This window comes from Macrosteles quadrilineatus, unplaced genomic scaffold, assembly GCF_028750875.1.
Source record: "Macrosteles quadrilineatus isolate MER2022 unplaced genomic scaffold, UCM_ALF_1.0 Scaffold_6__1_contigs__length_79288215, whole genome shotgun sequence".
Taxonomy (NCBI): domain Eukaryota; kingdom Metazoa; phylum Arthropoda; class Insecta; order Hemiptera; family Cicadellidae; genus Macrosteles; species Macrosteles quadrilineatus.
In genome coordinates, this window is record NW_026542599.1 from 70,209,106 (window position 1) to 70,223,011 (window position 13,906).

At 35.6% G+C, this 13,906-nt stretch overlaps 1 pseudogene; it reads right to left on the reverse strand.

Moving 5' to 3' along the window:
* LOC128996296 (sodium channel protein 60E-like) overlaps positions 1-13,360 on the reverse strand; it is a 320,829-nt pseudogene extending 307,469 nt beyond the window's left edge.
* Between the last annotated feature and the right edge of the window lie 546 nt (positions 13,361-13,906).

Sequence of the window (13,906 nt, forward strand, 5' to 3'; positions counted from 1 at the left end):
GGGCTCCGCCCCAGTGGCTCTGGAGTTTCCCATGTTAACCTTATGAGAAATGGAATTAATGAATCTTAACAGCTGTTTCAATTAAACAAGTTGGTTCTGTTCTATGATGTTCAATAGCATTAAAGTTACAAGGATTACCAACAGGGTGCAGCACTATTATTTCTTTTACATTTATGACAACAGCTAATTTGCAACCAAAAGGTGAGTGAGCGTAGCGAACGAACTTCAACCTGGAGGCGAGTTAGCGTAGCGAACGAGCTAACTTGAAGGCAAGTGAGCGCAGCGAACGAGCTCAAACCTAAAGGTGAGTGAGCGTAGCGAACGAGCTCCAACCCAAAGGTGAGTGAGCGTAGCGAACGAACTTCAACCTGGAGGCGAGTTAGCGTAGCGAACGAGCTAACCTGAAGGCAAGTGAGCGCAGCGAACGAGCTCCAACCTAAAGGTGAGTGAGCTTAGCGAACGAGCTCCAACCCAAAGGTGAGTGAGCGTAGCGAACGAACTTCAACCAGGACGTGATTGAGCGATGCGAACGAGATCATCTTGAAAATTAAACGTAACGGTACTTTCTTTCCATCGGTCTGTCTTAGGGGAAACCTATAACTTAGGCGATACGAAGTTCGCCGGGTCAGCTAGTAATCATATAAGAAATTTAACTGTTTTATAAAAATAACTCTTTAACAAAGATTGTCGTTGGATAGTAACAGACCATGGTTCCCTTTCAAAACGTAAAAACATCCATTGGCGTAGAAAACATACACTTGGGTCTCTGGGACATCAAAACAAAAAGGTAGATCGGTCCCGGGTCCAGGTCTTACCATGAGAACCATTTCCCTTAAAACCGTTAGTGAGACAAAAACTCCAATGTTGTAAGCAATTACAAAAAAAAACGATATATTTTTATGTATCATTAAAATGTGCACACATTAATTAACTTAATACATTTTACCGTTAAACGGTACAAAGCAGCATTCTGAAAAGGACAGTATTTCCCGGACGAAGCAGATGTTCAGCATTACTTTGACAGAAGACTCAAAGAACTTGACTTCAACAGGTAAGGAGACACTCGCCAAATGGCAGCGTCTTTAGCTTCTCTCGCTCTTTAACATTTAGCGAACTAACATTCGTCACTAAATATTAAAAAATGTTTATGAAAGTTAAGTACTAGTTTTTATCGCATTCGATTTATTATTTTATATCACCTATCCATGTGCTAAATTATTACATATTTCAAAATTAAATTTGTCCCAAATTGTACTATAAAGTAACAAAAAAATGATGTTAAGTAAGTAAACAATACTGTTCAAGTGAATCTGTAAGTGAATCTTTTCAATCCTAAGATCTGAATTGAATAGGCTTGTTTAAAAAAAATCTTAGATAAAATTAATATTGCTGGTGTATTTAATAATGTTATTGGCAGGTTTATACAAATGTTAATCTATTACTTATTTAATACGCAAGCAGGATTTTTGTGACAATTACTCCTCCGAAATTACTGAACCGATTGACACGTTCTTGGTGTCATTGAAAAGAGCGTAACGTAAAGTTGTGCAGGAAACTTTCTTTTTAGATAAATAATTAGAGAGTGAGGCCCTGGGGCCCTTTAAAGTTTCGTATTTCTCCATAAGATTAACATGGGAAAAAACATTGTTTTGAAACTCCAGCTGTTGTCAGAAATTAAATATTAATTGGTCTCCATGGAAGCATGAGAAAATTCACAATATTTACATTTGCTTTGACATTTAAAAGTAAACAACAAGAACTGTCAAATGCCTATTTCGCATTTTCAGACAGCTGATCCAAAAAAATTAAACAACTATGTGGTAGGTTTATTTAATCTTAAACTTGAGGATAGATTATTTATTACGAATAAATTTCAATGATTATGAAACCGATTTTTCCCGTTGCGAAGCAAAAATTAAAAGTGAAAAGAAGAACATTTTAATTGTAAACAGTAATGTGTAAATAATTATCTTTTCCTACAGTTACCTAACAATGTACATGTTCTCTCACTAATTTGAGAAAGCAAAGTGGCCAATTCGCTCACCAGTGAGACAATGTTAACATTGTCTCACTCTAATTACTTTGTCTCACTCCAGATTTGCAACGTGAAGGCACGAAATAGTGAGCGCGTAACATGCAGGCAACGTCGTATGCGCGCGAAATACGTTGGCAGCATTGGCTGTAAATCAGCTGGTCAGCTATTGTACTGTTGTATTTGTCACTTCACATTAAATGTTATATTAAAAGTTCACTTCTGTGTAAAAATAGGTTATGTTTGTTCATGTTTCTTCACAAATGTTTTTGTTTTATGGTAACTGTAGGAAAATTATAATGTGCAACTCGAGTTCAAAGTACAATTGCCTCACTCGAGAAACCATTCCTCACTCGCCTACGGCTCGTGAGTAAGGATTTCTCTCGAGTGAGTCAATTGCTCACTTTTCTCACTAGTTGCACAAATAACTATTGTTGTATTAAAAATGTGTATAGTTTTGGATGATGGTTTGTGTTTAATGATATAAGTTATTAATTATGGAATTTTTATTTTAAGAATTTGGCATATGAGTATACCTATGATAAATAACACAATTTTAGAGCTCTGCCAGGTTTTGCCTAGCTCTGTTCTGTAGAGTTTAAAGTAGCCTACACCTTATTGTCTACAAATTGGCTAAATAACTAAGGTACGGTACATTATAAAAGCTGACAGCTTTTTTATGTTGACTTGAATTGTAAGCTTACCTTTTCCCGAAACGGCACACGGAAGATTTCTCAGGTGCCGTTTGACGTCACTAACTGTTGACGTCACTTTGAGGAAACACCAATACCGCAACGATACGGAATTGAGCCATCGGCCTCGGTGGTGCAGTGGATAGCGTTGCGAGCTGATAATCCGAAGGTTCCGGGTTCGAATCCCGTCGGCGGCACTAACTTTTTATCAACAATTTTTTCATATCAGCAAGTTTGGTTGGTTTGGTTAGGTTATGACAGTTTAATTTTATAATTTAAAAATTATAAAATTGAATTTTAGGCAATTATAATTTTATTTTATGAACAAAACTATTTTTTAGATTAGTAAACCTTTATTTGATTTTTCCATTATCAGCACGTTTGGTTAGTTTGGTTAGGTTATGACAGTTTAATTTAATAATAGGAAATTATAAAATTGTCTGTTTCTTCAGACGCAGCAGTTAGTGACGTCAAACGGCACCTGAGAAATCTTCCGTGTGCCCCACCGTACCTTTTCCCGTCCATGACCAGTTTGATAGTTAAAAAATAACCCTTTAAACTGGAATAGGACTGGTATGTAAATTGTGAGTATTTCCATTAGTTAATAATCTTTTAGTCGACTCTTTTAAAATCATCGGAAATTATGACTGTTATTATTAGTTTTTAAACATGTCATTTGTTTATAAATAACTCCTGCACTTCTTTGCAATTGCTCGATTTCGAGCAACATGTACACTAGTTATGATATAAATTATTATTATGGAGGTCAACGAGTTTTGTTTTTAATGATTTTACGTTAAACCGTGGGGTCAAGAGGGATTTTCCACTAGCTTGAGGGATACATTTTATATGTTAAACCGTGGGGTTAAGAGGGATTTTCTGCTAACCTGAGGGATATATTTTTAATGTTAAACCGTGGGGTTAAGAGGGCTTTTCCACTAACTTGAGGTATACATTTTTAATGTTAAACCGTGGAATTAAGAGCGATTTTTCACTAACTTGAGGTATACATTTATTTAGGGATTTTATGCTAAACCTTGGGGTCAAGAGGTATTTTCCACTAACTTGAAGAATGTTATGTTAAACTGTGGGGTTATGAGGGATTGTCCACTAGCTTGAGGGATAAATTTTTTTATGTTAAACCGTGGGGTTAAGAGGGATTTTCAACTAGATTGAGGGATACGTTTTCTATATTAAATAGTGGAGTTAGGAGGGATTTTTTACTAACTTGAGGTATTTTATGTTAAGCCGTGGGGTTAAGAGGGATTTTCCACTAACTTGAGGGATACATTCTTTATGTTAAACCGTGGGGTTAGAGGGATTTTCCACTAACTTAAGGGATACATTTTTTTATGTTAAACCGTGGGGTCATGAGAGATTTTCTATTAACTTGAGGGATACATTATTTTATGTTAAACCGTGGGGTCAAAAAGGGATTTTCCACCAACTTTATGGATACTTTTTTTATGTTAAACCGTGGGGTTAAGAGGGATTTACCACTAACTTGTAAGATACATTTTAGCGAATTTCCCTATAGGGAAGTAGCTATTACCGTAGGTCTCATGGTAAGACCTAAGCCCGGGACCGATTTACTTTTTCATTTTGATGTCCCCAGAGGCCAAAAACACCATTCGTTCAAATTTTTATATATCTATATATAGAGATATATATATATAGATATATATATATATATATATATATGTGTGTGTGTGTCCATCCGCACGATAACTTGAGTAATTTTTGTCCGATTTTGATAAAATTTGGTTTGAAGGTGTAAGGTAGGATAAACTTGAATGAGTTCGCGAACCAGCACGATCGGACTATGGGAACGGGGGTTTATGGGGGGTTTTATGGGGTAAAAATAGGTTTTTCCCATTTTTGACCCTAAAAACACAAAATTTTACAATTTCTTTTTAAACCATTTTGTAGAGCTTAAAAATACAAATAATTTAGTATATTGAAGCGTTATTATGCGCCTAACTGTTACGGAGAAAATTCAAAAAAATTGTTATTTTAAATTTCCCATGTTATTCTTATGGAGAATAAGTCAACTGTTGTAGTTTGCTTGTTTATGAACATATTTTGATCAAATTTGGAAAATACATTAATTTCTTACTAAACCACAGTACCTTTTAATATTTTACATAAAAAATACTTTTTTACCCTCCCTGTTGCAGCAAACCTAAGTACTCGTTAAACTAATTCTGTTTAAATAGGGAATAAATGTGATATTTTTAAGGAGACATTTTAGTTTAAATCCAATCAGGCAAATGGAAATTCGCTAAGTCTGCAGGTTTGCTGCGGCGGGGGTATTTTATGTTAAACCATGGGGTCAATAGGGATTTTCCACTAACTTGAGGGATACTTTTTTTATGTTAAACCATGGGGTTAAGATTTATTTTCCACTAACTTGAGGTATACATTTTTAATGTTAAACCGTGGGATTAAGAGGTATTTTCCACTAACTTGAGGGATACATTTTTATGTTAAACCATGGGGTCAAGAGGGATTTTCCACTAACTTGAAGGATAAATTTTCTATGTTAAACCATGTGGTTATGAGGGATTTCCCACTAACTTGAGGGATAATTTTTTATGTTAAACCGTGGAGTTAAGAGGGATTGTCCACTAGCTTGAGGGATACATTTTTTATGTTAAATCGTGGGGTTAAGAGGGATTGTCCACTAGCTTGAGGGATACATTTTTTATGTTAAACCATGGGGTTAAGAGGGATTTTCCACTAACATGAGGGATACAATTTTTTTATGTTAAACCGTTGGGTTAAGAGGGATTTTCTACTAACTTTAGAGATAATTCTTTTAAGTTAAACCGTGGGGTTATGAGGGATTTTCCACTAACTTGAGGGATACATTTTCATCGGAGTGCCACTTGGCACCGTGCCAGGCAGTCGAGCCTCACAGCTACTGTAAGATATGCGGGAAACACCAACATATTTATCACCATGCTGCAGAAATATCTTATTTTTCATCGTAAGAACTTCTCAATAACCAACCCACGTCTCGTTTGACCTATATTGCGAAGTGGAGTTAGAGCACAGACTATAAAATCCCGAGTGTGGACTACATCATCAGTCGAAGTGAAGTCATTACAGCGACCCTGACTTTTATGTTTTAATTTGTTTGAGAAAATTTCCGATGTTTTTATTAGTTTTCTTATAATATGGGAATAGCCGTATCATATATTATATGTTATGGTTATTACCATGGGCCTCGTGGTATAACCTAGACTCGGAACCAATTTACGTTTTTATTTTGCCATGTGTGTATGTGTGTGTCTGCAAAAACGATAACTCAAATAATTTTGTTCCGACTTTTTTGGAATTTTGTATGAATGTGTGGAGCTTGATTACCTTGATGAGTTCGCGAACCAACAAGATCTTGTGATTAGACGGATGTTTTTAAATACAGTATTATTCAATAATTATTGTTTTCTTAAATGTTTTCCAATTTAGGCCCAATTTCTTTATAACCATCGTGTATAGCTTAAATACCCCCGCCGCAGCAAACCTGCCGACTAAGCGAATTTCCATTTGTCTGAATTGATTTTCAGTTAAATATATTTTAATAACATTAGGTTTAACGAGTACCTAGGTTTGCTGCTACAAGGAAACTAATAAAGTGTGTTTTTGAGTAAAATATTTATAGCTTAGTACAAAATAAATAAATTTGCCAAGTTTGATCAAAATATATCCATAAACAAGCAAACTACAACATTTGACAATATTCTCCATAATAATAACATGGGAATTTTAAATTTACAATTTTTTTTAATTTTCTCCGTTACTAATAATCGAACAAAAATACTTTTATATACCAAATTATTTGTTTTTTTAAGCTCTTTAAAAAGGTTTAAAGAGAAATCGGGAAATTTTGTTTTTTGAGGGTCAAAAGTGAGAAAACCCAATTTTTACCCCATAAAACCCCCCGTAAAGCCCCGTTCCCATGGTCCGATCGTGCTGGTTCGCAAACTCATTCAAGTTTATCCCGCTTTACACCTTTAAACCAAATTTCATCAAAATCGGACAAAAATTACTCAAGTTATCGCGTTCACGGACGTATATATATATATATATATATAAGTCTATATATATATATATATATACATATATAAAAATTTGAACGAATGGTGTTTTTGGCCTCTGGGGACATCAAAATGAAAAAGTAAATCGGTCCCGGGTCTAGGTCTTACCGTGCCACCTACGGTAATAGCTACTTCCCTATAGGGAAATTCGCTAAAACTGAGCTTTGCATATTGAAGAGTGATAAAATTTTATGGAAAAAACTGTGCATTTAAAATTGTTATGCTATTTTTATGGAGAATAAAGTAAACTAGTGTAGATTGGCTTGTTTATGAACATATTTTGATCAAATTTGGTCAAGATTTTACAAACTACTCGTTTTCTAGCCTGTATCAGTAAACCTAATTTTATTTTCATAGGGAATTGATTTCACATAGTTAAGAAAATACAAGGAGACCTGTGCGTAAATTCCGCAATTTAACAGGGTCCAACACGTTTTTAGGCAAAATAAATCCAGTGCAATGCCCATTCAATCCAACAATTTATAATGTGACCAGTAACGATAAAGCATAATGTTTTTCAATGTGTACTCAAGTAGAATATATAAGTAACATCAATATTTTTCTACCTCAAGTAAGTCATCTCTATTCGGTAAACAAGTCACGTTTGCTTCAACAAGTCACAGCTTACACAAGCTAAGTTACTAATGCCAAGTTTTGTTACACTATTAACACAATGAGAAGTCAATTTGCCGGATTGCTTTGAGTTGCTTCCATGGAACAGGTTACTTATTGATTCCACGCAACGCTGCAGACACGCAAATCGCAGTGACTGGAAGTCATGGAAATTGTAACTTATTTTACACAACTGTAATCACCACTAAATATAGAACTCGATCACTGTGACTGTAAGTCGTTGAACAGGTCACTTAGTTACTCAGCGCGATCTTGGTGCTAAGCTACCAAGGTGATTTTAAAGTGGAACCTGTTACTTAGCGAATCCACCCAATGCTGTAGTTCCGGCGAAAAATCACAGTGACTTAAATGGTGGAACATTTTAATCACCAATTTCACACAACGCCCTACTCGGAATACCAAGTACGCAGTCGTGGAACAGGTTACTTAGCGATTCCACGCAGCACTGTACTTCCGGCGAAAAATCACAGTGACTTAAGTGGTGGAACAGTTTAATCACCGATTTCACACAACGCTCTACTCGGAGTACAGTACTAAGTACGCAATGGTGATTTAAGTCGTGGAACAGGTTACTTAGCGATTCCACGCAACACTTTACTTCCGGCGAAAAATCTCAGTGATTTAAGTGGTGGAACAGTTTAATCACTGATTTCACACAATGCTGTACTCGGAGTATTAAATATGCAGTCAAGGTGATTTACGTCATGGAACAGGTTACTTAGCGATTCCACGCAATACTGTAGTTCCGGCGAAAAATCACAGTTACTTAAGTGGTGGAACAGTTTAATCACAGATTTCACACAACGCTCTACTCGGTGTACTAAGTACGCAATGGTGATTTAAGTCGTGGAACAGGTTACTTAGCGATTCCACGCAACACTGCACTTCCGGCGAAAAATCACAGTGACTTGAGTGGTGGAACAGTTCCCTCGCCAATTATTCACAACACTGTATTCTTGGTACTAAGCAATCAAGGTGATTTTTAAAATTGGGGGAACAGGGTACTATAAAAAAAATAATTGATTTTTCTAAAAAGCTGTTCTTTTGTTGGCAAATAATTCGATTTCCTTGACTACCCAAAACCGTATGGTAGTCGTTCTATGCATCGACTGCTATATTGATCTGGTTAGTTATCACTTATACCACATTTACGGTACGAAATACGCAAAAAAATTTTAAGATAGATTGCTTATTAATTCAAAAAACCTCAATGGTGACTGAGAATTTGTCGATTTTACTTAACTATCGAGTATAATTCCAAAACCTGTACTCGGGATAGCAAACACAATCACAGTGACTGAAGAGCTGAAGCACACACATACGAGTCGTATTCATCAGTAAATGTTACTATACAATTATATCATTCAAATAAACATTAATATATGGGAAAAAGGTATGTACGTACTGTTGTTTTCACATAACTATTAGGCAATATAATATAAATTCCCGAAAAATCTCTAAACCAAAAGAAAGGTCAATTCAATTCTACAAACTAACTTCAGACGTTATTCCTATAGTGTACATTTTGGAAATAAAAATGCAGTATGGTTGGAAAGGTGAAATAATTCGTGCAAAGCAACACCTGTTTTGAGGATCGAGTTGCAAGATGTATTGGCTTCTTATGAACCTTCCAGCTATCGACATGTTCAGTTGGGTGTTCACATGTTACCAACTCTTTATAAACCCAACCCCTGTGCTTACGGTTTAAATTATTAACAAATGTACTTTTGTCATTGTAACTTTTACGACAATTAAATTGAAAAAAGCTGATTGACGTGCGAGACTCATAAAATATGTGCATTTAACATTTTGCTGTGTACTTTCTTCCAGCGGTGACTCTCATCATTTCAGGTTTAAGTACCTACTGATGCAAGTGAGATAAATATCAACCATTACTTCCGGGAAAAGTACCTACTGATGAAAGTAAAACGAATATGCAGCATCACTTCCAGGACAAAGGCTACCTACCTACAGATGCAAGTAAGATAAATGTCTACCATCATTTAAATCCAAGTAGCCTATCTACCGTTGAAAGTGAGATGAATAACAACCATCGTTTAAAGTTCAAGTACCTACCGTATTCAGCATCAGTTCCGGGAAAAGTACCTACCACCGATGCAAGACAAATGAATATCCACCATATTTTATCATTCAAGTACCATACCCACCGATGCAAAAGGGAGTAACTTCCGCCATCATTTCAAGTGCAACCTACCTACCGATCCAAGTGAAATGAATATCCATCACGATTTCAAGTTCAAGTATCTCCCGATGTACGTAAGTTGTTCAAATTGCTATATTAAAAATATCAACATTTTAACTCATAACCAAGTAAGCGATACTTAGATAGGTCTATGATATCTAATTATACAGTGGCAATAGAGAGACTCATAAAATATGTGCATTTAACATTTTGTTGTGTACTTTCATTCAAAAGTAATTTTCAACATTTCAAGTCTAAGTACCTATTGATGCAATTGAAATTAATATCCAACATCATTTCAAGTTCAAGTGCCTACCGATGCAAATAAAATAAATATCCACCATCATATCAAGTTCAAGTGCCTACCGCGGATAAAATAAATATCCACCATCATATCAAGTTCAAGTGCCTACCGATGCAAATAAAATAAATATCCACCATCATATCAAGTTCAAGTGCCTACCGATGCAAATAACATAAATATCCACCATCATATCAAGTTCAAGTGCCTACCGATGCAAATAACATAAATATTCACCATCATATCAAGTTCAAGTGCCTACCGATGCAAATAAAATAAATATCCACCATCATATCAAGTTCAAGTGCCTACCGATGCAAATAACATAAATATCCACCATCATATCAAGTTCAAGTGCCTACCGATGCAAATAAAATAAATATTCACCATCATATCAAGTTCAAGTGCCTACCGATGCAAATAAAATAAATATCCACCATCATATCAAGTTCAAGTGCCTACCGATGCAAATAAAATAAATATCCACCATCATATCAAGTTAAAGTACCTACCGATTCAAATCAAATAAATATCCACCGTACTTTCAAGTTCAAGTACTAACCGATGCAAGTAAAATAAATATCCACCATCATTTCAAGTTCAAGTGCCTACCGATGCAAATAAAATAAATATCCACCATCATTTCAAGTTCAAGTACCTATCGATGCAAATAAAATAAATATCCACCATCATATCAAGTTCAAGTACCTACTGATGCAATTAAAATAAATATCCACCATCATTTCAAGTTCAGGTACAGATCGATATAATTGTGATAAGTAACTTGTTCAAATTGCAGTGTTAAAAAAATATTAAAGTTTTAACTCATAACCCTGAAAGTGAGGAAAACTTCATTACATTAATTAGTGGAATAGGCTAACACTTTTGTTGCATTACATTACTTCCAATCGAAGTGGTAATCTTTTAAACTTTACTCTAGATAGAATAGTAGAAGTCAAGTGCTGACATTAAAAGAATGGATATAATCCCGGGTCCACAAATCAACCTTCCGCGATAAAATATTGTCGTCGGTGAGATCACGTCTCTCTACCTTTTCCCCCTTGAGACTTGTTGCCCAACGCTTAAAAATCGTAAATGAAATACCATAGGAACGTTTATAGTTTCAAAACTAAACCAAACTAACCTGTCTCGATCTTACCTAACGTTATTGGCCAATTCGATTGATCTTTCCCAGTATTAATACGTTGTTGCTGTTGTTGTTGATTATTTGTAGTATCACATCTTGCCTTGTTTATTATTTATTATTGTTATTTTTTTTGTAATGTATCAATGTAATGGGTTTCCCGATGGAATATTAATTTACCTAAGTGATGTAAACACGCTCTTGCGTAACGTGTAACGTACAAGATTTTACCTGACCCGACAATATACAGGAGGTTACGAACCATATTTTTCATTACCCATTTCACTCATCTTATAACAGTAAGGTTCATTTACAAACAAAAGCTAGGTTAGGAAAATTCTCCAAAACATAACAATAACAATAAAATTCAAGCACACAGCTGATTTCTAGCGTTAAACGTCGTTGGCTCCATAGAGTTATATTTTTTTAAGTTATCCACTCAATGTTATTTAAATGGGTTTCATTACATCACCGAGTGAGTTTTTTGATACTTTACATCACTCGAGAAGTAAGGAAGTTGTATACATCACGCTTAGGATAGGGAAGTTTAACATGGCGGGTTAGGTAATAGCTATTTACATTACAAGTGTAGTAAGAGCGTTTTTACATCACGCAGGTGAAAGTTGTGCAACGAGCGAAGCGAGTTGCATAATTTACCTAAGTGATGTAAACACGCTCTTGCGTAACGTGTAACGTACAAGATTTTACCTGACCCGACAATATACAGGAGGTTACGAACCATATTTTTCATTACCCATTTCACTCATCTTATAACAGTAAGGTTCATTTACAAACAAAAGCTAGGTTAGGAAAATTCTCCAAAACATAACAATAACAATAAAATTCAAGCACACAGCTGATTTCTAGCGTTAAACGTCGTTGGCTCCATAGAGTTATATTTTTTTAAGTTATCCACTCAATGTTATTTAAATGGGTTTCATTACATCACCGAGTGAGTTTTTTGATACTTTACATCACTCGAGAAGTAAGGAAGTTGTATACATCACGCTTAGGATAGGGAAGTTTAACATGGCGGGTTAGGTAAATAAATATTGTAGGTACCAAGTCTTCTTAGGTCAAAGTTCAAAATGCATTTAGAACATCCTACGCCAAGCCATGCACCCATTCATCGCATATGATTATGATAATACAGTGTTTAGGGAAAATTCAAAGATACCTAATTAATTTTCATGATCCATTTTAAGTTTATGAATCTTAGTTTGCATCCTATGCTAGAGGTAGCGACGCTCAAAGGTTTGTTCTGCTTAGCGGTGACCTTAGAAGCAGTACATTTGGGAAAAAATTTTAACATAACAAACAAAAGAAAAATGTAGATAATGTTGTATTTTAAATACGAAGCAAAATCCGTGATATTGGTAAATTATACGGTTAACATAGGTACTAAATGTTATAATCAGCAGTTGATATGTCAGAAATTAAGATTTTTTTAAATGACAGCCGAAATTTGTAAGGATAAAATTAGGATCAACAATGATAGAGTTGGAGTTAACATTGGATTGATAGTTTGTTGCCACCAGCACGACCACAGAGGTCGTCATGAAGCCGAGGTCGATACATGACGTCACAACTGACTGCAGACAGACCCGACCACTTTCTAGGTACTGAGTACGTAGTTAGGGTACACGTTCAAACTGTCACGGGAGCAGTGGTGTTGAGGATGAAGTGTATAAAATATTACTGCCACAAACAGTGGAAACATTTGTACACATCTATATAGGCTATATATAGTTATTAAAATGATTTAGAGTTTCCTGGAACTTTTCGTTTTAAGTATCTTTTAAGCTATAATTTTGCTAACAAAATTCCCCACCCTACTCGTAAAAACAATGTAGGCCTACATATTTTTAATTTACATCGTACAAAAACAGTTCAAAATTTGGGAAAATTGTCTCACGATGTCAATATTGCTGAATTCAGATCGGAAAACACTTGTTGACATGCTCACTTCGCCGGTAAATATACCTGTTACGCAACTACATCACTTATACACATCTTAAATTATTTCAAATATTATTCCTTACTACTTAAGTTATTTTTGTAACGGAACACTATTATTTCTACCCGTAAACTTTGCAGGTGTCCTACCGACTTCGCCTTACCCAGAGTAAAAATACTTTTAAAATTTCCTACAGTTACAGAGTGTGTTTTTGACTCACCTGATGTGATTTTGGATAGATTTTTGAATCCAGAAGACTTCTGTACACATACACTGTGAGACACGGCGCGGCACGGGCTACACTGAGATCCGCAGCGGGGATGACGTCACAGCCACCCCTCCCCCCCACACCCTCACTGGGCAGCTTCCTCCCCTCGTAGACCCGGCCACACGACCCAGCTGACGGGGAACTTCCAGATTTCCCGGCTGTTTTTGACAAAACATTCCTGATATGATCAAAAACTGTGGAAATATATTCCATCTCGGGTAGCTGAGTATTCCTCCCCTTGGTCAGAAGGTCACTAGTTCAATCCTGTGATTTTAGCTTCACCAGTAGCTTCAGGGGGTATCTTTTTGATGGTAAACATAACCAGTAGTCCTTGATCGTTGGGTAAAGAAGTTCTTTGTTTGTTACTTTTTGGATCAAATTATTAAAGAAAATGATAGAAAATATAATAGGGATGAAAAAGCATTAACAATTTTCTTGAAGCCAGGAATTAACTGTTAGGTAACTATGGAAACGTTGAAGAATAAACAAAAATTTCTAAACAAACCATTGCCAGCTGGTTTTAAACAGTATTTTGGTGCACTCACAGTGCCGGTGGGACACACGGGAGGGACGATG